This window comes from Lissotriton helveticus, chromosome 7 (genome assembly GCF_964261635.1).
Source record: "Lissotriton helveticus chromosome 7, aLisHel1.1, whole genome shotgun sequence".
Classification (NCBI taxonomy): Eukaryota; Metazoa; Chordata; class Amphibia; order Caudata; family Salamandridae; genus Lissotriton; species Lissotriton helveticus.
The window spans coordinates 1,187,610,370-1,187,635,792 of record NC_136068.1 but is presented as its reverse complement, the minus strand read 5'-3'; the positions used below and the strand labels follow the sequence as shown (position 1 = coordinate 1,187,635,792).

Here is a 25,423-nt window from a genome sequence, read left to right as displayed (position 1 = left end):
ATACAACTAGGGTCCTGAAAGGGATGACCTTAACCCTAGTAATCAGTCCGCAGAACGGGGAGGATGGGTGGGGCGGTAAGGAATCTATCACTAACTAATGTCTCTTACAGATATATTGTTACTCAAGTAGTAACTTGTGCATCTGAAAGAGAAATGTTAGCAATAGATTCCTTACCTTAGAATAGATACCCCAGTAATACCAACCCCGGAGGTGGGTCTGCGAACAGGATTACACCAAAAAAAATCACGGAGCACAGAACGGCCAAAGAAGCAGTCTCTTCGGACCTGACTGTCAAGGGAGTAGTGCTTTGTAAATGTGTGCAGCGAGGCCCACTTGCTGCCTGATAAATGTCCTGCAAGGGAACGCCGCGTCCCAAGGCAGTAGTGGCTGCAGTTGCCCTGGTCGAATGGCCAAGCAGCCACACATGAGGCTCCTTCTTAGACAAGGAGTAACATGCTTTGATGCACAGAACAACCCACCGTGAAATGGTCCGTTTGTGAACAGCCCGACCTTTTTTGGAGCCCACATAGCCAACAGAGAGTTGATCATCCACCCGGAACTATTGGGTACGCTGCAGATAGAAAGCAAGTGCACGTTTTGGGTCCAGATGGTGGAGCCTCTCCTCTTTCCTGGAAGGATGCGGAGGCGGAAAGAAGGTGGGCAAAGTGATGGTCTGCCCAATGTGGAAAGGGGTGACAACTTTTGGCAAGAAAGAAGGCCAGGTCCTTAGAACCACCTTATCCGGATGAAAAGAGATGAAAGGAGGTTTAGAAGAAAGAGCCTGGAGCTCACTCACTCTTCTAGTAGAGGTGATAGTTACCAAGAAAGCAGTCTTTAAGGTGAGAAGACGTAAGGGACAGTTATGAAGGGGCTCAAAGGGAGCGCACATCAGGTAAGTCAAGACAAGATTCAAGTCCAACTGAGGCATTATGAAAGGCACAGGAGGAAACGTATGTGTAATGCCTTTGAGGAAACGGGGACTTAAAAAGAGAAGGCTGATCAGGAAGCCTCAGAAAGGCGGAGATGGCAGAAAGATAGCCTTTGATAGTGCCCAGAGCAGAGCCATGCTGGGCCAAAGATAGAAGAAACAGAAGAACCTCAGAAAGAGGGTCCGAAAGGGGATCCACAGCCTTTGCTGTGCAGCATGTTCCACCTGCAGGCGTATAGCGTTTTAGTGGAGGGACGCCTGGCAGCCGGTAATGATTACAGACTTCAGGAGGAAGGTCGAAAGCCGTCAACTGTCGCCGCTCAATCTTCACGCATGGAGGTGGAGGCTGGACAGGTTCGGGTGAAGGACCGTCCTCTGCTGCTGCGGCAGAAGATCCTCCCGAAAAGGCAGTTAGATCAGGGGATCGATGCTCATATTGAGCAGCTCGGGATACCATACTCTTCGAGCCCAGTCCGGAGCCACAAGAATAACTTGGGACCGGTCGCGCCTGATCTTCAGCACTCTGGGCAGAAGTGGTATAGGCGGAAAGGCGTACAACAGACCGCAAAGGCAGTCGCGACGAAAAGCATCACCGAGCAAGTGCCGCCTTGGAAATTCCAACACGCAGAACTGATTACATTGTCCGTTCTCTTCGGTGGCGAATAGATCTAACCAAGGCTCTCCCTACTGCTGAAAGAGACCTTGCGCCACGTCCGAGTTCAGACGCCATTCGTGATCCAGCAAGTACCGGCGGCTGAGTTCATCCGCCCTGGCGTTCAGAGAACCTGCCAGGTGTTGAACCACCAAGGTAATGCCTTGATGTTCCAGCCATGTCCAGAGGCGCAGAACCTCCTGACATAGGGTCCAGGACCCCACCCCGTTTGTTGCAATACCACGTGGCGGTGGTGTTGTCCGAGAACACCTGCACTACACTCCCCCGGACAGAGGGAAGGAATGCCTTCAGTGCAAGTCAGATTGCCCGCAGCTCCAGAAGGTTAATATGGAGCCGAGACTCCGCCGGAGACCAGAGGCCTCTGATCTCCGCCTCTCCCAAATGGCCTCCCTATCCCAGGAGGGACGCATCCGTCACTAGTGTGTGCTCCGGTTGGGGAAGGGAGAGGGATCTGCCATTGACCCAATCGCGATTCGTGAGCCACCACTGCAAGTGTCGTGCAGTGCCCTCTGAGATCTGGACATGATCGGACAGGCTGCCCTGATGCTGTGCCCACTGGAACTTCAGGTCCTATTGCAGAGCCTGCATATGCCATCTGGCATGTTGCACTAACAGGATGCAGGAGGCCATCAGGCCCAAGACCTGGAGGGTCATCCTGACAAACCCGGGACAGAGGCTGAAAGATCGGAATCATAGCCTGAATATCCCGGACTCGCTGCTCGGGAGGACAGACCCAAAACTGCGTCGAATCAAGAACCGCTCCGATGAAGGGGAGCTTCTGCGAGGGACTCAGGTGTGACTTGGTCACGTTGATGGAGACCCCAGCAAGGGCAGGAGGTCGGCCGTAGTCTGAAGGCGGGAGACGACTGCCTGGGGAAGAGCCCGGCTTTAACAACCAGTCGTCTAGGTAGGGGAAAACTGATACCCCTGACCTGTGCAGATGAGCTGCGACCAACGCCATCACCTTCGTGAAAACCCGAGGGGCGCTGGTAAGGCCGAAGGGGAGCACGGTAAACTGAAAATGCTCCTGGCCTACCATGAACCGCAGGTAACACTGGTGGGCCGGCAGGACGGGGATGTGAAAATATGTGTCCTGCAAGTCCAACGCTACCATCCAGTCTCCAGGGCCGAGGGCAGCAAAGAGCTGAGCCAGGGCCAGCATCTTGAACTTCGCCTTCCGGAGGAAGCGATTGACGTTCCGGAGGTCCAAGCTAGGACGCAGACCCCCTTTGTCCTTCTTGGGGACCAGAAAGTAGTGGGAACAACCACTCTACATCTGGCCCAGGAACTCACTTGATGGCCCCCTTGGCCAGGAGGGCCGTGACTTCCTGTCAGAGAAGAACCAAATGATCTCCCGACATGCGGTGGCACCGAGGTGGCATGGCTGGAGGGGAGGACTTAAAGGGAAGGGAGTAACCTTGGCAGATTATCTGTAGTACCCACTTGTCTGATGTAATCTCGCTCCAGCGTGGGAGGTGGTGGTGGATCCTACCACCCACCGGCATGGGGTGCTCCCCAAAACTCAGATTAGGAAGGTTTGGAGGTGGAAGCAGTGGGGGTGGAGGTGGAAGCAGTGGGGGTGAAGGTGGACAGGCCCGCACGCTGGTTCCCCGACCCGCCCTTGCGGAAACCGTGACCACGGCCGTGCTGAGGCTCGTTCTGCATAGGCCTGGTGGAAGGGCGTTGCCCGTATGCCTCGCCCCTGGCCACGAAAGGAACGAAAACCAGGAGTGGCCGGGTTCTTAGTAGAAAGACCCAAGGACTTGGCCATAGCCCGCGGGTCCTTAAAGCGCTCCAGTGCACGGTCAGCCTTGCGGCCAAACAGGCGGGTGCCATCAAAAGGCATGTCTTTGAGTGAGCTCTGGACATCGGGCGAGAACCCAGTTGAACGCAACCAGGCGTGGCACCGCAAAGCCCCAGTTGTAGAAATCGCCCTGCCCAATGAGTCGGCGGTGTCCAACCCACACCGAATGGCGAACTTAGAAGCATCCTTACCCTCAGCAATCGCCTGAGAAAGGGTAGCTGGGACAGGACACTGAGGCAACACCTGAGCAACAGCATCCCACACCGTGTGGGAGCAGCGGCCCAACAAGCAGGCGGTGTTCACCGACCGCAGCCCGAGGCTGGCCGAAGAGAACAACCGCTTCCCAAACTGGTCCAGCCTTTTAGAGTCCTTATCCGGCGGGCCGTGGGAAAAGAACTCTGCGAAGTCGAGGCCTGAATGACCAGGCTCTCGGGCGTAGGGTGAGTGGTCAAGAAAGCACAGTCACCTGGCGCCGGTCGGTGGCGTCTGGTAACATTCTTATCCACCCGGGCACCCGTGGCTGGCCTCGACCAAGTGCCCATGAGGACCTCTGTAAGGGCGTCGTTAAAGGGAAGCAGCGGCTCTCACGAAGTAGATGCTATTTGGAGCACCTCGATGAGGAGGTTGGTCTTGAGGACCACCGTGGGGAGGTCAAGGTTGAGGGCCTCAGCAGCCCGAAGGAGCACCATCGTGTAGGAGGCACCCTACTCCTTCATAGGCAGGGGAGAGGCGAACCCCGGGTCAGAGGAGACATCGAGGTCGCCTGCATCCTCCAAATCGCCCACCCAATCTTGTTCGGAGTCACATTGCCGAGCAAGCGGGTCCTCTGACTCATCAGCAGAGTGGTGGCAGCTCTCTGTGTGGTTTGCTGAAGAGCTCGTGCAGATTGCGAGGGGATCCTCCTCTGCATGCTATTGAAGCCCAGTGTGAAACGCTTACTTATTGAAATCTGTCTGATTTTTTTAAAACGCACTTTCCACCTGATGCAATTGATTTACTAATTGTACGTTGTTGCAAAAACTCTTTAAACTCACCATTATTATTGTATCCTCTGCACCCTTAGCCCCGTTCCACCGCGGCTCTGTGCCGTTTGTGTGGAGGGCAGGGTGAGCTCCATTGTGCCTCAGCGCTGGCTCACCAATTCGAACGGAGGTAGTGTTACAGCTGGGGGCGGAGCTTAGGACATAAAATGGCCACCCGGAAGCGCAGCGGGAGCGCCGTCTCCGCGCCGAAGCCGTGCCAAAGGGGTGCCAGTCTGCGCCAGTCCGCGCTGGGCCTGCGCTGTGCGCCAGACCCCCTGGCCGTTATAGAACCCATCAAACAGCGAAGGTAATTACTTACCCTAGAGCACAGCTTTTGAGCATAGGAAATACCTTACATGACAGGACTTGTACTCATTTTGATATGTGCTCACTGTACAATTTACCTTACAATGTTTGTCCAAACTGTGCATTTACGATTACATCACCCTACTTCCAACAACCTTCCTTTTTATCCTCAGGAAACAATAATGGAAAATATATAAATTGCATACTCATAAATGCACGCTCTCTTATAAAACATAGGAATGATGTCGCAGAACTAATAGTCAGTCAAAACATTGACGTTATGTTTATAACTGAGACCTGGGCAGATCTTGCATCTGGCCCGGATTTTAATATCGCCACACCAGACGGCTACCATGCAATCAGATTAGACAGATCTTCGGGTAAAAGAGGTGGGGAGTCTAGCTATCATACACCGAGCCAAGCCAGCCATCAAAACCGAACCTCTTGACTATAACTTTGTGGAAGCCCTCGCCTTCACTATTACTCTCTCCCGTATACAAACTTTTAAGGGAACTCCTTTGTATCGACCACCTATCGCACGCACATCCTTTCTGAAATCCCTTAATCACCTATTAGAACCAGTAGCTGCCAACCAGGACTACACAATACTGGGAGATTTTAATTTTCACTTAGAAAACTTAGATGATAAAGACTCGCACACTTTGATCTCTGACTTCTCAGCCGCCGGCTTGGAACAGCAGGTCACTTTGGCCACTCATCAAGCAGGACACACCTTGGACGGTTTATTCACTAATAATACCCATATTACGCACCCTACAGTGTTTCCGCTTATATGGACGGATCATTCAGCTGTTAAATTTACAATTCTAGTTAAGAACCATAAGAACTCTTCTACTAATACACGCCCTCAGATTATATGTCGTAATTGGAAAAATATCGACTCCATTGCCTTACACAACATTCTGGAATCCACAATACCTGAAAATATATCGGATTCACATAAAGCATCCAATAATTATGAACATTGGCTACATAAGGCATTTGACCACTTGGCACCCAATAAAAAATGCAGCCAAACCGCATCAAACCTTCTGCGGCTTGGTTTTCGGAGTCATTAAGGCTCGAAAGACAACGCTGCAGAAACTTGGAGAGGCGTTGGCGCAGGAATTATGACAACAACGACAGAGAAACATACAAGAAAGCGTTGTTGAGTTATAGAAAGCTAATTATTGCAGAAAAATGTAATTTTTATAGCACACAAATAGAACAAGCTCATAACTCGAGCAAACAGCTATATCAGGTGGTTAAAAAGCTAGCCAATCCCCCTGCCCCCACCCCTAAAGAACCATCCCAAATATTCTGCAATAAAGTAGCGGACTTTTTCCAGGCTAAGGTTAAGGATATTTTTGATAATTTCACCAAAAAAAGATCACGGATTCTGCCACCCTGGAGACTCCTCTCATGTCACCAAAATCAAGCTTTGAGGTTTTCTCTCCACTATCCCAATCATCTATGGAAGAGCTTATGAACACTGTCAAATCAGGATCACCATTGGATCCATGTCCTCCACTTATTCTTAAATCAGTGTCTAACCTAATAGCCCCAGTACTTACCAACATCTGTAACACCATGTTTCAGACAGGTGACTATCCCCCAATCTGGAAAAAGGCAATTGTAAAACCTCTTTTAAAAAATTCTACTTTAAATCCTTTAGAGCCCAAAAACTATCGCCCTATCGCCTCACTCCCTTATCCTTCAAAAATAATTGAAAAGGCAATGAACCAACAGTTTTCGAACTACATTGATCAGAACGATCTACTTGACAACACCCAGTTTGGTTTCAGGAAGGGCCATGGGACCGAGACTGCTCTGATAAAAGCAGCAGAGGAGGTCAGGATAATCATGGACAAGGGTGGTGCAGCGATCCTAATACTTTTGGATCTGTCTGCAGCCTTCGACACGGTCGATCACTCCATCTTGATCGACCGTGTCGCTGCCATTGGCATCCAGGGTAGGGCGAGAGCAACTCTAGCATCCTTCCTGACCGAGAGAGTGCAGTCCGTGAAGATGGGGTGTTACTGTTCTCCTGACTTTACTTTGCCTTGTGGAGTTCCTCAGGGCTCCTCGCAAAGTCCGACACTTTTTAACATCTATGTGTCGGACTTGGTGAGGGTGATTAAGTCATTCGGTATAGGTTTAACATCATATGCCGATGACACGCAACTGGTCCTGGAGATACACAAAAATGGAGAAGCAGTGGCAGCGAACTTTCAGGAGGGCTTGAAAGCCATCAGTATCTGGATGAATCAGAATTGTTTAAAGCTAAATTCTGACAAGACGGAGGTGATGGTATTTGGTGAACTAACCCCGTCTTGGTCCCCAGTCTGGTGGCCTTCGGAGCTGGGAACCCCCCCACCACCAGTAGCCAAAGTGAGAAACTTGGGCGTGCTTTTTGATAATAAGCTAACCTTCGTTAGCCATGCCAATGCAGTGGTCTCAGCCTCTTTCTTCACCCTGAGAATGGTAAAGAAATTGCTTCCATTTCTTCCCCTGAATGCAGGTAAAACCCTAATGTCCACCCTGGTATTATCTAAGGTGGACTACTGCAATGGCCTATTGCTTAACGCACAGGAGCAAGTTTTGAGCAAATTACAGCTTGTTCAAAATGCTGCGGCAAGGATTCTTAAGGGTACACCTAAGTACTAATCCATTTCCCCCATCATTCGCGAGCTTCATTGGTTACCGATAAGAAGCCGGATAAAGTTTAAGGCCATGTGTATTATTCACAAGGCCTTGAACAATAATGGACCAGAATTCTTCAAAAAAGCAATTAAAGTGCATAATCCTAGTCGAACATTACGTTCATCTTCAGCCCAACAGCTCCAAATCCCACGTACAAGAAAGGCAACATGGGGAGACAAACGTTTTGTAGTAGCTGCCTCAAAATTATGGAATCAGCTCCCCTCTTATATCAAATTTAGCTCTTCACTACTATCATTCCGAAAACATCTTAAGACCTGGCTTTTCAATCAGTAAGTTATCATTGGATTCCTCTGCAATCCGCGAACTCTAGCGCCGAGACACCGGAAGGTATTTGCGCGCTTTAGAAATTTTATAAATAAATAAATAAATCTCAGTCGTCGTCCGCTTCTGGCGTAGAGGAGGCCGGACGTGGCGGTAGAGCTGGAGCCGGAGAGGGGACGAACGGATTCAGGAACGGCGCCGGCTCCCAATGTGGATCCCAGGTCGGAACAAAATGGTCCAGGAACCAGGGCAAGGGTGGGATAAACGGCACCCAGTGCGGCGCCGGGGGTGGAGCCGAGGGTGGCGCCGGAGCCAGCGACGCAGGATCCTGTATCGCCGGAGCCAGCAGCAGAGCCGCTGGGCCAACAGGATCTGGACACAGGACCACGGGGCCCGAAGGCACACCGGAGGGAGCAAGAGGCCTGTAAAGGCGGTCCAAGGCAGCAAGGAACTCTTGCATTTGTTCCGGAGTCATCGACAGACCCGAGAAGAGACGGCCAAGGTCCCGCGAGCGGTCCCGGGAACGGCCCCTAGACCCGGAGCGGCGACGTCATGAATGCTGGGCCTCCAGCACCTTCCGGCGCCGCTCCTGCAAGGCCTTGGGGGCCATGGCACGACAGTCACAGCAGTCCCGGGACTCGTGATCGGTCTCCAGGCATTAGAGTCAAACATAGTGGGGGTCCGCCACCGAAATCGGCGACAGGCCCCACAAGACTTAAAGCCGGGCATCCCTATGTGCACCAGGAGAAAATAGAGGGGAGACAAAAGTCCCAAAATAGCGGTCAAAAAGTGACAAGGTACATGCTCAATCCGGATCTGCACTTACTGGAGCGGAAAAAGAAAGAACGGACGTCAGCGCGCATGGGTGGCGCCAATGTACTCTCAGTGACGTCATTTCGACGTTGACGATGCGGAGCCCTGCGACGCCACCTACTGACGCGCAGGGGTACTCAAAGCAAAAACTTTCCGGATCCAGTCTGACGCCTGGGGATATTCGAAGGTAAGGAATCTATCACTAACGTGTCTCTTTCAGATATTAAGAGTCATTGCACATTAGATGAATATGTCTGACAAACAAAATGTCAATTTATGTTGTCAAACAAGGGGACTTGAAATATATGTAAATTGCTGACAGCAGCATATGTTGTATAAAATTAATCAAGCTGCATTGGAAATTCTATTTGCCCACTAGACGGCGTAATTTACATACTAATCTGTATTGAATGGATGTAAATATGTTACGATCTAAAATGGGAATGAAACAGAATGCACTTTATTTTACAAATCTTCAGATGAAATCTTCTAGACATACGTAAACTAAACATTAGAACAAATTGTGTAATACACCAGTAACTTCACAGTTTATTGTATTTTAGCACGAATAGTATTGTTTGCCCTGGTCACGTTACGTAAAGGGGTAGTGCAAAAACTACATTGACCAGCATATTCTGCGTTACTTTTGAAGGGTGTATTTAATTGCTTGTCATTCGTATTGCAAACACCATCGTGAACAAGGTCTCAGTGGAGCACGAAACGCGGCACACCAATTCAAACCAAGGGTAGTTTATTTGAGCAAGAACAACACGTTTCGGACGGACGGCCTTTGTCGAGTTATCATACAATCGTCCTCGGCGCCATTAAATAAGTTATGAGTCAAAGATAACAAGCATTTACAATGCAATGGTTTCGCCTTTGGAAAAGTTAGAGTTATTGCCATTGTAAATGACAAAATTTGTATTTATGTGTTGGTTTTGAAAACAGATAAATAAATGGCATTGTCATTTACATTGCCATTAGCTTAATCTCTGCAGTCACTCTGCACTCTCTAGCACTCCCTAGAACTCCCTACTCACTCAGCACTCTCTAGCACTCCCTAGCACTCCCTACTCACTCTGCACTCCCTATGCACTCTGCACTCCCTATGCACTCTGCACTCCCTATGCACTCTGCACTCCCTATGCACTCTGCACTCTGCACTCCCTGTGCACTCTGCACTCCCTATGCACTCTGCACTCCCTATGCACTCTGCACTCTGCACTCCCTATGCACTCCCTATGCACTCACTCTGCACTCTGCACTCCCTATGCACTCTGTACTCCCTATGCACTCTGTACTCCCTATGCACTCTGTACTCCCTATGCACTCTGTACTCCCTATGCACTCTGCACTCTGCACTCTGAACTCCCTATGCACTCTGAACTCCCTATGCACTCCCTATGCACTCTGAACTCCCTATGCACTCTGACAACATACTCACCAGGGACACTGTGGAGGGCAGAGGAAGTGTCCGTGTCTGGAATACCATATAATGTCCCTTTGTAAGTACCCACCTGCGATGGGAGAGCAGTGTGGGTAAGAAATCCTCTCCTGGTAAAGGGTAGGGGTGAGCGGAAGCAGGACTCCCGATGGACAGTGTGGAGAGAGAGAGGGGCATGACGCCTCACGTGGAAGTGAGGCGGGCAGAGGAAGTAGGCCTCAGTCTGGATGGAATATCAACTCCCCGCAGCCCTACAAAGACAGGACTCGGGTACTGCCTCCCTCTTCCTGCTCCTCTCTCCTGCGGCCCTGGGACCCTGACTGAAAACCCTTCCTTGGGGGGCCGCCGGGAGCTGTGCTGCCCGCTTCTAGCTGCGAACAGTGTGACGCAACCAGCAGCCCCCTCGCATACACCGCAGAGACAGGAAAGGACAAGGGGCTCCCGTTGTATCCAAGCACCGAGACCAAGGCAAACACAAACATAATTAAACACAGACTGTTTCAAATAAACCCCAGAAGAACAGAGAGAATAAGATTTCCGTGTGAGAGAGAGAGAGAGAGAGAGAGAGAGAGAGAGAGAGAGAGAGAAAAAATGTTGGTCGAAGATGGGGGCAGAGGTGATGGGGGCGCCACAGCTGGTTAAGTAGCAGAAGTTGGCCGGGGAGCTTCGCGTTGGCGGAGGGGTCGAGAGATGCCAAACAGGGGAGGCGGCGGTGGGGGCAGAGCTCTAAGAAGGAGCGGGAGCTCTAAACTCGGTGGGGGAGCTAACGCTTGGCAGATGTGGCCTAATCGCTGCCAACTCCGGAGCTAGGGAACAGGTTCGAGTCCTGACGGCGGATCAACATTCTGTGGTCCTGGACAAACCACTTAAGCTACTCGTGCTCCCCCCCCACCCCCCAAATGAATATGACTGTGTAAAAAGCAAGCTGGAGCTCGTGCCCAGCGCTCCAATATCTTTGGCCCAAGTTCATGCCACATAAAACTGAAAACAAATAAAGCTGTGGGAAAGTTGACTTACTGGAGAGAGCAAGGCCGTGGTTGGGGAAGGGATGCATGGTTGGTGCAGAAAGCAACGCTTGAGGAGTAGAGTCGGTTGTGGAGCAAGGGTTTTTGCCCCAGTAGGTGAAGTGGCGATTGTTACCTTACCCCGCCATTTTCTGGCAGCGTCAATCTGACGCTCACTCCCACATATGAGATAGTTAACCGCCCTCAAATGACTTTTTTTGTATTTATAAATGTTCGAGTGCTTCATAGCCATTACAAGGCACGAAGTGCTCGGAGTTGCAGAGGGCGTGTGTCGTGTGCCCTGTATGGCTGGTGTTTTGGCCGTGCGCGAGGTACACTGGTGTCATCTGACTTGTGTCGCTGCATGAATTTGAAGCACAAACGAGAAAGCCATTGGACGCGTAAGCATTACATGATATTGTATACATGGATGTTAAGTGCCTGAGGGCTGTGTAGACAATGTGGTAAGTGTCTTGGTGTTGCATGTATGGAAGAGTTTGCTCAGCATTGCTGCAGGTGTGTATCGGTGCCAACACGTACGCGCAGGAGATAAATATGGCAACATAAGCAGTACCGCATGCACACACCTAACCTAACCCACGGAGAAGGAGACCCGACACGAGGGAAGGAGGAGGCGCACGGGGATGCACGGGACAGAGGCGCAGGGGACATGGTGACTTCTACTACGGGGGGAGGGGCGGACACCGACAATGTGTCCCGACGCCCCTCTCCCCTTGCAGGCACTCACCGGGTCCGGCGGCTGCTGGACGAGAGCTCCCGCTCCTCGGGACTCTCCGGGGCCGCGGAGGGACGCTCCTCCTGTGCAAGCAGATCGACTCACCTGCACCTTGCGACGGCGGCACTTCTCCGGTCTCCCTTTTCGGCATGGGAGACCGGCAACATCGACGGCGGCAATCTCGCTGGCACTTCTCCGGTCTCCCTCTTTGGCATGGGAGACCGGCAACGTCCTCCGCATCTCCCGGGGCTCCCTCCAGGCCACGGGAGCCCCGCGGGCGCCGCCATACTTCTTGCCGTCTTCCTTCTTCCCCCGGGCTGCGGGGGGCGGGCACTTCCGGCCGGCCGCGCTAGGATTGGCCGGCCGGCCGGTCACTTCCGGGTCGCCGCGGCCCGTCTCTAGCTCAGGCAGGCGGGCGGCGAAGTTTCCCGAGGAGTGGGCTCCCTCGTGGACCAGCAGTGACGTCCACGCAGCTTCACCAATCAGGAGCAGGATAGTCACTGGTGCCGGCAATGCCGGACCAGATTCGGGGGCGTTCCCGGCTTTCGGCTGACGTCGCGTGACGTCGGCAAAAGCCAAAGAATCTCGGGAACGCCTCCGAATCTGGTCCGGCATTGACGGACAGGCCCCTCGTCCAATGGCTAGGCTCCATTTATGGAGCCAGCCAATGAATGACGAGGGCCGACCCAAAGCCACACTACAGTTCTCATTAGATTTCTCCTGCGCAAAAGCTGCTTGCGCAGCTTTTTGCAGTCGAAACCTAAAAATTGAAAACATACTATAGTATGCTGCTGCCTATTACCATCACAAAACATATGTCAATATACGTGTATAAACCTTATAACGATTGTTGCAGGAATTTCATAAACAACTGCGGGCAACAGCTGGCATGTACATACAATAATGGCTTGCACATGCCCATTTGAAGTGCAATGAGGACAAGTCGGAGGTTCTCTTGTATGGCCAGTTCCCCCCGGCCTTCAGAGATTCTCTGTGGCCTCCAGATTTCCCTTGTCCTAATTCAGAGGGAGGCCCGACACGGAACTTAAAGGTGTGGTTTAGTGAAGATCTCCGGTTCTCAGATCATGTTAAAAAACTCACCGGAGTCTGCGTTGGCACCCTTAAGGCATTAAGAAGGTTTTTCCCCCTGCTCACAAGAGAGGCCAAAGAGACGGTAGCCCATGCCCTTATCCTTTCCAGCCTCGACTATGCCAATGCTTTGTTCATTGGCATTCCTGACTATTTGTTGAAAAAACTTCAAATTATACAGAACGCCGTAGCCAGACTTCTGTTCAACATCTCTAGGAGATCTAGTGTTGGGCAGCATTTGTGGGATCTGCACTGGCTACCTGTGGCCCAGCGGGTGCAATTCAAAGCCCTTACCTCATCTCACAGGGCCCTCCACGGTCAAGGGCCTGTGTATCTCAGGAGGCGCTTTGCTCTGTATGTGCCCAGTCGATCCCTGCGTTCTGCCTCTCAATGGCGGCTGGTTATTCCGGGCTTTCGCAGATCACTTCTGGGGGGGCCAGTCTTTTTGTCAAAACAGCAGCTGCCTGGAATGCCCTCCCCAGGGATTTACAGCATATCCAAGATTTTTGACTTTTTAAAAAATGCTTATAAACGCATCTGTTTAGTCAACTTATTTAAATTCATCTTGCCCGCTCCAGCTCAGCTCACTTACGCGCCAGGACACTCGAGAGTATTTGTGCGCGATATAAGCTCTTTATAACATAAAATTTCTCCCGCGGAAATGTGTACCGGCATTATTGACACTGCGGTGACCTTTAGTCAGTAATCCACGTTTACAACGAATCGCTTTAACACGGACTTTGACCCTGCTTACCATTCCTCCGCGAGGACTTTGACCCTGCATACCATCACTCAGCATTTTTTTTACAACGCGTGTGTATTTACCACGCATGCCTTTACAACGAATTACGTTATAAAGGCATGTATGGTAAATGCACACGCATTGTGAAAAAAACACAGACTTCATGAAGAAGAAACAAGGAGGCGAGAGGAACAACGAGGAGAGAGAGGTAAGGGGGGGTTGGGTTAATTTTTTTGGGGTGGGGGTTCGTGTTGGGGTAGTGTTTTCGGGTAGTGCTTTAGGGTTTAGGGTAGTGTTTGTGTATTGGAGGGTTTTGCTGGGCGTAGTGTTATAGGGTTTAGGGTAGTGTTGTGGTGATTGTGTAGTGTAGGGTAGTGTTTTAGGGTTCAAGGTAGTGACGGGGGTCGTGTTGGGTAGTGCTTTAGGGTAGTGTTGTGGTGTGGTGTTTGTGTAGTGTACGGTAGTGTTTTAGGATTTAGGGTAGTGTTTGTGTATTGTAGTGTAGGGTAGTGTTGTGGTGTTTGTGTAGTGTAGTGTCGTGCTGGGGGTAGGTTTTAGGGTAGTGTTGTGGTGTGGTGTTTGTGTAGAGTAGGGTCGCGCTGGGGTAGTGTTTTATGGTGTAGGGTAGTGTTGTGGTGTTTGTGTAGTGTAGGGTTGTGCTGGGGGTAGTGTTTTAGGGTTTAGGGTAGTGTTGTGGTGTTTGTGTAGTGTAGGGTCGTGCTGGGGAAATGTTTTAGGGTAGTGTAGTGTTTGTGTAGTGCAGAACAGGGGTTTATGGTAGTGTTGGGGGGTCGTGCTGGGTGGTGTAGATGTAGGAAAAGGACTGGGTGTCGAGGGAGACTCGTGCAGGGGTACTACATTAGCGTGCATGGTAGGGTAGTGTACTCTCACTTACCTTTAAGTCTTTTACAATAAGTATAGCTTTACCATGCATGCCTTTGCATTGTAATGGCATGAGTGGTAAAGGCAGAGTATTGTTAAAGTTTGCGTTGTGATAATTTGCGGGGTCATTGTAATTACGTTATAATAATTGCGGAGTGATGGTATGCGGGTTAATTGATTGAGGGATAACGTCACATATTCCCTTTGGTCTTATCATAGACATAATAGAACAATGTTGATAGTATATGCTCATCCGTATCAGGATTCAACAATGGCACATAATTGATGTGAGGTACAATGTGTAAAGGACCTTAATCCATAATTAAAAAAAACATTATGTTACCCAATATTAGCGATACTCATCGTTCAACATATATCATAATAAAGTACCTAATAAGAGTTATTACAAACATTTCATAGGTAACTGTATGTCATGGCGAGCACATTCATAAGTTGACGATACTTATTATATGGCACTATCTATTCTCATTGTTACCATGGCCGCAACTTTTGGCCTGATCATAGACATAGTAAACGGATGTTAGTGTTTCAGGCTGATCCATGCAAATAGAGGCAATGACAAATGATAGCACTAACTAATAAGCTGTCATGCAACAATTCATGATGTGCAAGCACTACATTGCTGACAATTAATTGAGAAAATAAAAACACGTTAAACATAAAACGTGGGGGGCAATGAAAAATAGAAACCAATATAAATTCATCAATTGGCCCTAAACAAATTATCGATTCCCAGCAACGTTATGTTGCATAATTACAACACCTTCGCATAGACAAATGTAGTCTTACAATTAAGTGTTAGCCACTGACCTCGGATGAGCATGTTCTAGGCGTCTGGGCGATATGTATGTGGAATAATATCAAAGATGTGATCCTAGTGACACAGTGAAAACCATAAGAGTGACAAAATAAGAATAAGAGGGATTATGTGTGTGTATACATTTTTACAACAAAATTATATGGTTGGACAGGTACAGTGATCTGGAGATTTATCTAAAATAGAGAATCTCCTGCATCTCTGTTAGAGTTGCCTATATAATGTACTCAATACTTTAGAGACCTAATGATTGGAAAGGTCAATGTGGGCAAGTGCCCATAAACCGGACATGTAGATTCACAATCTGGGGTGGTCCAACCTCAGTTGAAAAAAATCAAATACACCACAGAATGACAAAGTTAAAAAGAAAAGTGCACCCTATATTACTAAAATTGGAATATCAATAAGGATAAGGAAACATCTAAGAGATATACAGATTAAAATCAAGTGATGGAATCAAGGGAATGCTGTAGGGAAATATACTCCTATATGCGTTGCCAGTTCCTCCTCTTTGTTCAAGCCAAAGGGCATTCTAGTATTTAGGTCGATAAAATACCAGGTTTCAAGAATTCGCAGTTGTTTTTTCCTATCACCGCCTCTGATGTGTTTATGTGTTTATAAACACTGTCTAGCCCTACATATTTGAGCAATTTATTGTTGTGGTCATGGACATTATACAAATGTCTGGCTACAGGATAGTTGAAATCCAGATTGGTTATTGCCCTCAGGTACTATAATATCTGTTTTTTACCAGCAATTTGGTACTCCCTATATAGCGGAGACCACACGGATACTCTAATGCATAGACAATATAGTCAGTCGTACATGTAATCGTTTTTTCTTTGCCACTAAATGTCCTGTAGATTTTCCAGTTAACACTGTTCCTGCACGCCTTGCAGGCATGACATTTATGGAACCCTTTGTTGGATTGTAACCAAGTGCCGGTGGATTCAGTTTGTTAGTAACTTTTTACCAATTTGTCTCAAAGCGAGCTAGGTCTTCTGTAGGTTACAATGGGGAGTTACCAATATACTTCCCAATAATGTGGTCCGCATGTATGAGGCCCCAATGCTTTCTCATGACAGATTTGAGTTTGCCTGATCGAGCATTATAAGTAGTGATCATCCTAGGTTCATTCGGTAAGCACTTCCCCGATTTATCCTTGTTAAACAACACATCTTCGGGTTTCACATCTTTTAATTTGGTTATGGCTTGAGATAAGATTTTATCAGAATAGCCTCTTTGATTGCGTCACATTCTTGACTGTATCCACAATTGGTACTGCAATTCCTGCGAGCCCGAAGGAGTTCGCCGTAGGGGATACTATTTAGGAGAGAAGTGGGGTGATGACCGCATGCATGAAAGGTGGTATTCCCCGCAGTCTCTTTCCTAAATAGATTGGTTGTCAGTTTATTATTATGTACCTTAACACGTATATCAAGGAAATCGCATGTAGTTTGACTTATCTTGTGTATGAAACTGAGATTTAGATTGTTACATGACAGAGACTCAATGAACCTTATGGCTTGTTCTTTTTCACCATCCCAGATAATAAAGAGGTCGTCGATGTATCTTAACCATAATGATATGTTACTTGTGAAGTCCTCGTTTGCATCCGTCCATACTACCTGCTCCTCCCACCAACCCAGGAACAAGTTTGCCAAGCTGGGGGCAAGGCAGGTGCCCATGGTAGTGCTGGACCTTTGGCGATATAACAGCTTGTCAAACAAAATTTTTTTTTCATTCAAACAGTATGACATAATTAGGCTGTCCTGTTTTCAGTTTCTATTTTTGGTAAATAATGGTGGGGTTTTTTCAGGGTTTTCAATATCTTAAAAAACAGTTGTTATCAGTGGTTACACATTTTCACGCCACTAAAAACAGAAAAAGTGTTTTTCCGGTGTTTATGGAACATTTTGCTTTTATCATTGCTTGCTTTCTGCACTGAAAAAACATGGTATATAGACAGTGTACGTATAGTGTATATGAGGTCCAAAGAGATTTTTGCAAATTAATTTTATTGTAGTACACCATACAATACTTCTTCGGTGAGTGCGCTCGTGCTTTCCTTCCCATGTAAACTTCTGTGAAAAGGCCCTCTCAGCATTCATAGCCCCTTGGGCTGAGAACTGTCAGCTAAGGGACACAGTTGGGATGACTCTTTCTTTGATGCCACATAAAGCACAAATTGATAAATATTTGCGTTTTAGTTCTTGCGCATAAGAAAACAGTGCACCAGAATGGACTAAAAAGTCAATAGCATCCCTCATTAACTCAGGAGATTGTAAAGATGCTTTCAGCATACCATCTAACAAGTGGCAAGGATCTACTACAGGGAATCACTTCAGCTCAGGTATCAATTTTGACAGGTCATCATACAAATGTTTTATATACGTAGCTGAATCACTACAAATACAAACAATATCACTCCAATCTTTGTTGAACTTGGAAAGAACCTTTTTTGCAGAGCATAACATGTGACACTTCGTTCCATGTTTTCCAAAAGTCTGGTGTCACGTTTTCACCACTATCCCAGATGCTTGGTGATATATATATAATTGTCACTATACCTTGCATTTAATGTTTAAAGCCTGAGGTGTTGGCAATTCACTTACTATAAATACTGTCCCACTAGAAACTATGGTCTGATGTATTAAGGGTTTTTACCCATTCTCTGTGGGTAAATGTGATGACACATATTAGGAAACATTTTTATGAAACTAGCCATTTTACCTATCAGTGAAAGAATCAAATGCAGCCAAAATATCAAATGTGAGTTTGATATGTCCTGATTCTCTACAGTTTATAAAATAATTAAACTAAACCTAACACGTGAAACTAAACCCTGCATCTTTAGACTAAAGGCCATAAAACTGAAAAAAGTAAAAGGAAGAAGAAACAATATTTTAGTGGCATCCCTAAAGAACAAAACTCAAGCAGAATAATGTTAGCCAGTCTTTCTTACTACTAGCTTGTATAACAAAGTTACATTTTATTGACCCCTTCAGTAAGAACAAAATTACTCTTTCACTTTCTTTTAATGGCATTTAGTTTGTGGTTGTGCAGGTGTTTTTTCAGTGTTTATATGTTTTCACCGGTGAGGGCTATTTTTCTTTCAGTGGGGTTTTATCAGTTATTATAGGTTTAAACCTAAAACCCCACAGCCTAGACATAATCAATATCAACATTACTGTATGATCATATAGGTTAATTGGCCTTCTCTGCAGATATTATAAATAGGCTTCTACTCCTTGATCCTGATTGATACAGGTATAAAGTGAACAAACGTATCAGTAGGAAGTTTCTTTCCCATTTAATGTCAAATACTGTTCAGTGAGTCTGTGCTGTCTTGACGCACAAGTTACTTACCTTCGGTAACGATATATCTGTAAGAAAAAGTAGTTAGTATTAGATTCCTTACCTTAGAATATCCCCAGGCGTCGGTCTGGATCAGGAAACTTTTGCGTAGCAGTACCCCTGCGCGTCGCTAGGAGTCGTCTGCGGCTCCGCGTCCGTCGTCGGCGTTGGAGTACTTAGACGCCGCCCTCGAGTGCTGACGTCAGTTCTTATACACAGCTTTTCCGTGCCAGAAACGCAGAGCCATGATAAAAACCAACACTGGTGCCATAAAACTAGGGCCCTGAAAAGGGATGACCTTAACCCTAGATATCGGTTCGCAGAACGGGGAGGATGGGTGGGGCGTTAAGGAATCTAATACTAAGCATTTACAACCAAGACCAATCATCCACTTGCTCAGATGATGTCTCAATAAGGCAAGAATTCTCTAAATTTTTCACCTCAATATATAAAGAAGACACAAATACATCAGATGAAGATATTAAGAACTATCTTGAGAATGTTCCCCTTCCAAGTCTGACAGAGGAAGAAGTGAATTTCTTGAACGCCGAAATGACACCAGAAGAAATAAGAACTGCCATATGTAATCTAAAGAGAGGAAAAGCTGCGGGTCCAGATGCGCTGCCCAATGAATTTTACATCGCATTAAAAGAAACACTAACTGAACATCTAACAGAAATAATGAATAAGACTTATCTGGGACACGAAACGATACCCGACTCATGGAATGATGCGACGATTAGCATCTTATTAAAACCGGGAAAAAATCCAAAGAACTGCGCATCGTATAGGCCAATATCACTTCTCAACTCTGACTACAAGCTGTTTATGAGTGTGATAGCTAAAAGATTATCAAAGGTTATGGCTAAATTAATTAACCCGGATCAAAAGGGTTTTATAAAGGGCAGACAAATCCAGGAAATTACGCACGAACTAGTGGCAACAATTGACGTAGCTGTCTGCGAAAAATTACCTCTAACGATTGTCACATACGATGCTGCCAAAGCCTTTGATCGTGTAAACTGGGCCTTTCTAAATAAAATCATAGAAAAAAACAAACTAGGGAGCAACTTTAGTAACATGGTAAAAGAAATCTACACTAACCCAAGAGCAAGGATAGCAGTTAACGGGAACCTCACGGATAATAACTACTGTTTCTTACAGATATATCGTTACCGAAGGTAAGTAACTTGTGCATTTGAAAGAAACCGGTTAGTATTGGATTCCTTACCTTAGAATAGATACCCCAGCAATACCAACCCCGGTGGTGGGTCTGCGAACCAATAATAACACCAGAAAGTCCTGGAGAACGGAACGGCCGAAAAAGCCATCTCTCCGGACTTGGCTGTTCAGGCAGTAGTTTCTTGCGAACGTGTGCAGCGAGGCCCACATAGCTGCCCGACAGATGTCCTGCAAGGGTACTCCCCCCACCCAGGGCAGTAGTAGCCGCCGTGGCCCAAGTGGAATGGGGACGCAGCCCCACAGGAGGCTCCTTCTGAGCCAGTGAACAACAAGCCTTGATGCACAAAACGACCCATCGAGAAATGGTCCATTTGTGCACCACCCGTCCCTCCTTAGCGCCCACGTAACCAACAAAGAGTTGGTCATCCACCCGGAACTGGCGTGTGCGATCCAGATAGTATGAGAGAGCACGTTTTGGGTCTTCCTCTTTCGAGGGCTGCGGAGGCGGAAAGAAGGTGGGCAAGTTGATGGACTGCCCGATGTGGAAGACTGTGACTACCTTGGGCAGGAAAGAGGGTCGCGTCCGCAACACAACGTTGTCCGGATGGACAGAAAGGAAAGGAGGTTGTGAAGTAAGAGCCTGGAGCCCACTCACTCTCCTGGCAGAGGTGATGGCAACCAGGAATGCAGTCTTAAGAGTGAGAAGACGAAGAGGACAGTTATGAAGTGGCTCGAAGGGAGCGCACATCAGATAAGCCAGAACAAGATTCAAGTCCCACTGAGGTATCACGAAAGGAACAGGGGGAAACATATGAGTGATGCCCTTCGGGAACCTATTTACAACTGGAGACTTGAAAAGAAAGGGCTGATCAGGGAGCCTTAAGAAGGCGGAAATGGCAGAGAGGTAGCCCTTAAGAGTGTCCAGAACAGAGCCCTGCTGGGCAAGAGAAAGAAGAAAGAGGAGAACCTCAGAAAGGGGGGCAGAGAGTGGATCCACAGCCTTTGCTGTGAACCATGCCACAAATATGTTCCACCTGCAGGCGTATACCGATTTCGTGGAGGGATGCCTGGCTGCCAGAATCACATCGCAGACTTCACGAGGCAAGTCAAATGGCCTCAACTGTCGCCGCTCAATCTCCACGCATGGAGGTGGAGGCTGGACAGGTTCGGGTGGAGGACCGTTCCCTGCTGCTGCGACAGAAGGTCCTCCTGAAGAGGCAGACGAATCGGGGGATCGACTGACATGCCGAGTAGCTCGGGATACCAATATCTTCGTGTCCGTCCGGAGCCACAAGGATGACTTGGGCCCGGTTGTGCCTGATCTTCAGCACTCTGGGCAGGCGGAAAGGCGTACAACAGACCGCAGCTCCACTCGCAACGAAAAGCGTCTCCGAGCGAGCGCCGCCTTGGAAATTCCAACGTGCAGAACTGATGACATTGCGTGTTCTCTTCTGTGGTGAATAGATCTAACCAAGGCTCTCCCCACTACTGAAAGAGACCTTGCGCCACGTCCGAGTTCAGACGCCATTCGTGATCCATCATGCACCGACGGCTGAGTTCGTCCGCCCTGGCGTTCAGGGAACCTGCCAGGTGTTGAACCACCAGGGTCATGCCCTGATGTTCCAGCCATTGCCAGAGACGCAGAGCCTCCTGGCGTAGGGTCCACGACCCCACCCCGCCTTGTTTGTTGGAGTACCACATGGCAGTGGTGTTGTCCGTGAACACCTGCACTAGACTCCCGCGGACAGAGGGGAGGAATGCTTTCGGTGCAAGTCGGATCGGCCGCAGCTCCAGAAGGTTGATGTGGAGTTGGGACTCCGCCGGAGACCAGAGGACTCTGCTCTCCGCCTCTCCCATGTGGCCCCCCCAGCCCAGGAGGGACGCGTCCGTCACAACTACGTGCTCTGGCTGGTGAAGGGAGAGGAATCTGCCGCTGACCCAATCGCAGTCCGTGAGCCACAGTGCCCTCCGAGATCAAGACATGGTCGGACAAGTTGCCCTGATGCTGGGCCCACTGAAACTTCAGGTCCCACTGCAGAGCCCGCATCCGCCACATGGCGTGATGCGCCAGAAGGATGCAGGAGGCCATCAGCCCCAAAAGCCGCAGCGTCAACCTGACCGAGACTCGGGATAAAGGCTGAAAGATCGGAGTCAGAGCCTGAATATCCAGAACCCGCTGTTCGGGAGGATAAACCCGAAGATAGGGGAAGACTGACACCCCTAATCTGCGCAGATGAGCTGCGACCACCGCCATCATTTTCGTGAATACCCGAGGGGTGCTGGTAACGCCGAAGGGGAGCATTGTAAACTGAAAGTGCTCGTGGCCTACCGTGAACCGCAGGTAGCACCAGTGGGCCGGCAAGACAGGGATATGAAAATAAGCGTCCTGCAAGTCCAACGCTACCATCTAGTCTCCCGGGTCTAGTGCAGCTAAGACCTGAGCCAGAGTCAGCATCTTGAACTTCTCCTTTCGGAGGAAGCCGTTGATGTTCCGCAGGTCCAAGATAGGGCATAGGCCCCCTTTTCCCTTCTTGGGAACCAGAAAGTAGTGGGAGTAACAACCACACCTTACTTCTGTCCCAGGAACGCGCTTAATGGCCCCCTTGGCCAAGAGGGCCGTAACTTCCTCTTGCAAAAGTTGCAAGTGATCCCCGACACGCGGTGGTATTGCGTTGTCATGGCTGGAGGGGTCGCCTCGAAGGGGAGGGAGTAGCTCCTTCGGACGATTTGCAGCACCCACCTGTCCGATGTGATATCGCGCCAGTGGAGGAGGTGATGGCGAACGCTGCCCCCCCCCACTGGCGTTAAATGGACTTGAAAGCTTGGACTAGGAGGGCTTTGAGGCTGATGCTGCGGGGGTGGATGTGGACTGGCCTCGCCGTTGTCCCCTGGCACCGCCACGGCGGTGACCACGTCCGCCACCACGCTGGATGTTAGTCTGCAGCCTGTGGCTGGCATAACATGTGGGGGTGCCCCTTCCTTGGCCATGGAAGGAGCGAAAGGCAGCAGTCTGCTGGCGCGGGGCCGACAGGCCCAAGGACTTGGCCGTAGCCCTGGAGTCCTTAAAGCGCTCAAGTGCACTGTCTGCCTTGTCGCCAAAGAGGCAACGGCCATGAAACGGCATGTCCATAAGGGTGTTCTGGACATCAGCCGAAAAATTGGCGGATCTCAGCCAGGCGTGGCGGCGAACCGCCACCGTCGTCGCAATCGCCCTGCCTAGCGAGTCCGTGGTATCCAGCCCACGTCGAATAGAATACCGTGCCGCATCTCGCCCCTCCGCAAGGGTTTGGGGGATTTTAACCCGGGCCTCCTCCGGGCATTGTGGCAGCACGTCCGCGACCGTGTCCCACAGAGAGTGGGTATAATGGCCCAAAAGGCAAGCGGTGTTTACCGACCTCAACCCCAAACTAGGTGAGGAGAACATATTTTTTCCGTACTGTTCATACCTTTTGGATTCCCGATCAGGGGGAGCTGTCTGGAACGCGGTCTGGGAATAATAGGCCTGGATAACCAGGCTCTCAGGGGTGGGGTGCGTGGACAGGAAACAAGGGGGGTGGAGTCTGGCCACTTTCCTATCTACAGGGGGACCTGTAGAGGGCCTGGACCAAGTGCCCAACAGAACGTCAGTTAAGGCCTCATTGAACGGGAGTAGAGGCTCCGAAGAACTTGCCCACGGTTTGAGTACCTCAGTGAGGAGGTTAGTCCTCACGGCCGTGACAGGGAGCTCAAGAGACAAAGCCTTGGCTGCCCTCGTCAACACCACACTGTAGACAGCCCCCTCCTCCGTAGCCACCGTAGGAGGGGAGATAAATCCAGTGTCGGGCGAAGTGTCCAAACCACTGGCCACCCCTAGTTCACCTGCCCAGTCCTGAAAAGACTGGCACTCCCGTGCCAGAGGGTCCTCAGACCCCTCCCAATCCGCCTCGTCCTCCATCTCCTGGTACTCACGTTCAAATGATGGGGCCGGATCATAGAAGAAATGCTCTTCTCTCGGCGCCGAATGCGGCGTCAATCCCTTCTGCCGCCGGATTGAGGAAGGGGGGGGACCGGGAACGACGTCGTCCGGGGATGGTGTCGGTGGCGACACAATTGGAGTCAACGCTGGTGGAGGGGTCGTTGGGTCGACCAGCGGCCGACGGGGCCGAAGCACCCGACGGCGCCGGGGCCGAAGCACCCGACGGCGCCGGGGCCGAAGCACCTAGCCCGCTTGTGCTCCCAGTCGGGACCGCGGGGCCCAAAGGCGCCGCAGAACCAGACAGAGGAGTGAGCGACCTCATGGCCATGAGGAAGGCATCGATCTCCTTCGGCGTCGCGTTCTGCCCAGGGACCAGCGGGTATGGAGCAGGCCACGACACCTGCAGCTCCGGCGGATCCGCGTGGGCGGAGCCACCCGAACCCCCGGCCGCGTCGCGAGCGTCGGGGGGAGTCAGAAGAGCGGTGTCACTTCTTCGACTTCTTGTGCCTCTTACCTGAGTACTTGGAGACAGACGAGTGGTGTCGACTCGCCGAGCTGTGATGACTCCGGCCCTCGACCTCCTCCTGGACCGGAACCTCGAGCGGCGCGGGGCCGACTGCCAGAGCTCGAAGCGCTTACGGGACCGCTCCCGCCTAGCTTTCGACGTCAAGGCCTGGCAGTCGGGGCATGACTTGTCATCGTGGTCGGCCCCTAAGCAATACAGGCTCCGGCGATGGGGGTCGGTAACCGACATCAGTCGGTTGCAGTCGGCACAGGGTTTGAACCCAGGCATCCCTACCGGCACCGATGGAGTCTTTCGACTCGAAAAACAGGTCAAAAAGGATCGGAAAAGTTTAGTCAAAAAATGACTAAAGGGTACCACTTTTTCCGGATTGTCGCTTGCTGGCGCGGAAAAAAGAATAACTGATGTTAGCGCGCGAGGGCGGTGAATAAGTACTCCGGCGACATCATCCCGGCGCCAACGACGCCGACGACGGACGCGGAGCTGCAGACGACGCCTAGCGACGCGCAGGGGTACTGCTACGCAAAGGTTTCTGGATCCAGACTGACGCCTGGGGATATTCTAAGGTAAGGAATCTAATACTAACCTGTTTCTTTCAGATAGTATGATCCGAGATCCTTGACATATGGTGCCAGAAAATAATCCAAGAAGTTGCATAATATTATATATATGAGGCATACGACGTCTTCTGAGTTGGTAGAACAAGACGAGACGAACCCACAACTGGTGCAAATTTAATGTAAGAGCCCAAAACCAAATCCGCCAATATTATATATATCGCTCAGGACACTGCTGTTCCCTTCCCCAGGGAGTGTGAGCAGGGAATACAAATTTTATTCTATGCCTGCACTCTCCAGGTACTAGTGAAAAAAGCTGCTGCCGCCGGGGTGGGAGCAAAGTGACATCGCTGGCTGGAGAGCCAGCAGGGACCATGGGTACCTTGGGGCTCCCACCCCTGTAGCCCCAATAGGCATGTTGTAGGTGGTCAAGGTGGGAACCGGGTGCCCATTGTTAAAATGTGTATGTGTGTATATGTGAGATATATATATATATATATATATATATATATATATATATATATTTTGGGAAAATCGCCACACTGCAGACTCAACTGCTCCCATCCAAAATGACGAAGAGTG

General features: G+C 49.6%; 1 protein-coding gene across 2 annotated transcripts in view; it reads right to left on the bottom strand.

Moving 5' to 3' along the window:
* The window catches only part of SMURF2 (SMAD specific E3 ubiquitin protein ligase 2), a 1,185,768-nt gene that overhangs the window by 188,715 nt on the left and 971,630 nt on the right, over positions 1-25,423 (bottom strand). The gene's annotated exons all lie outside the window — the stretch shown is intronic.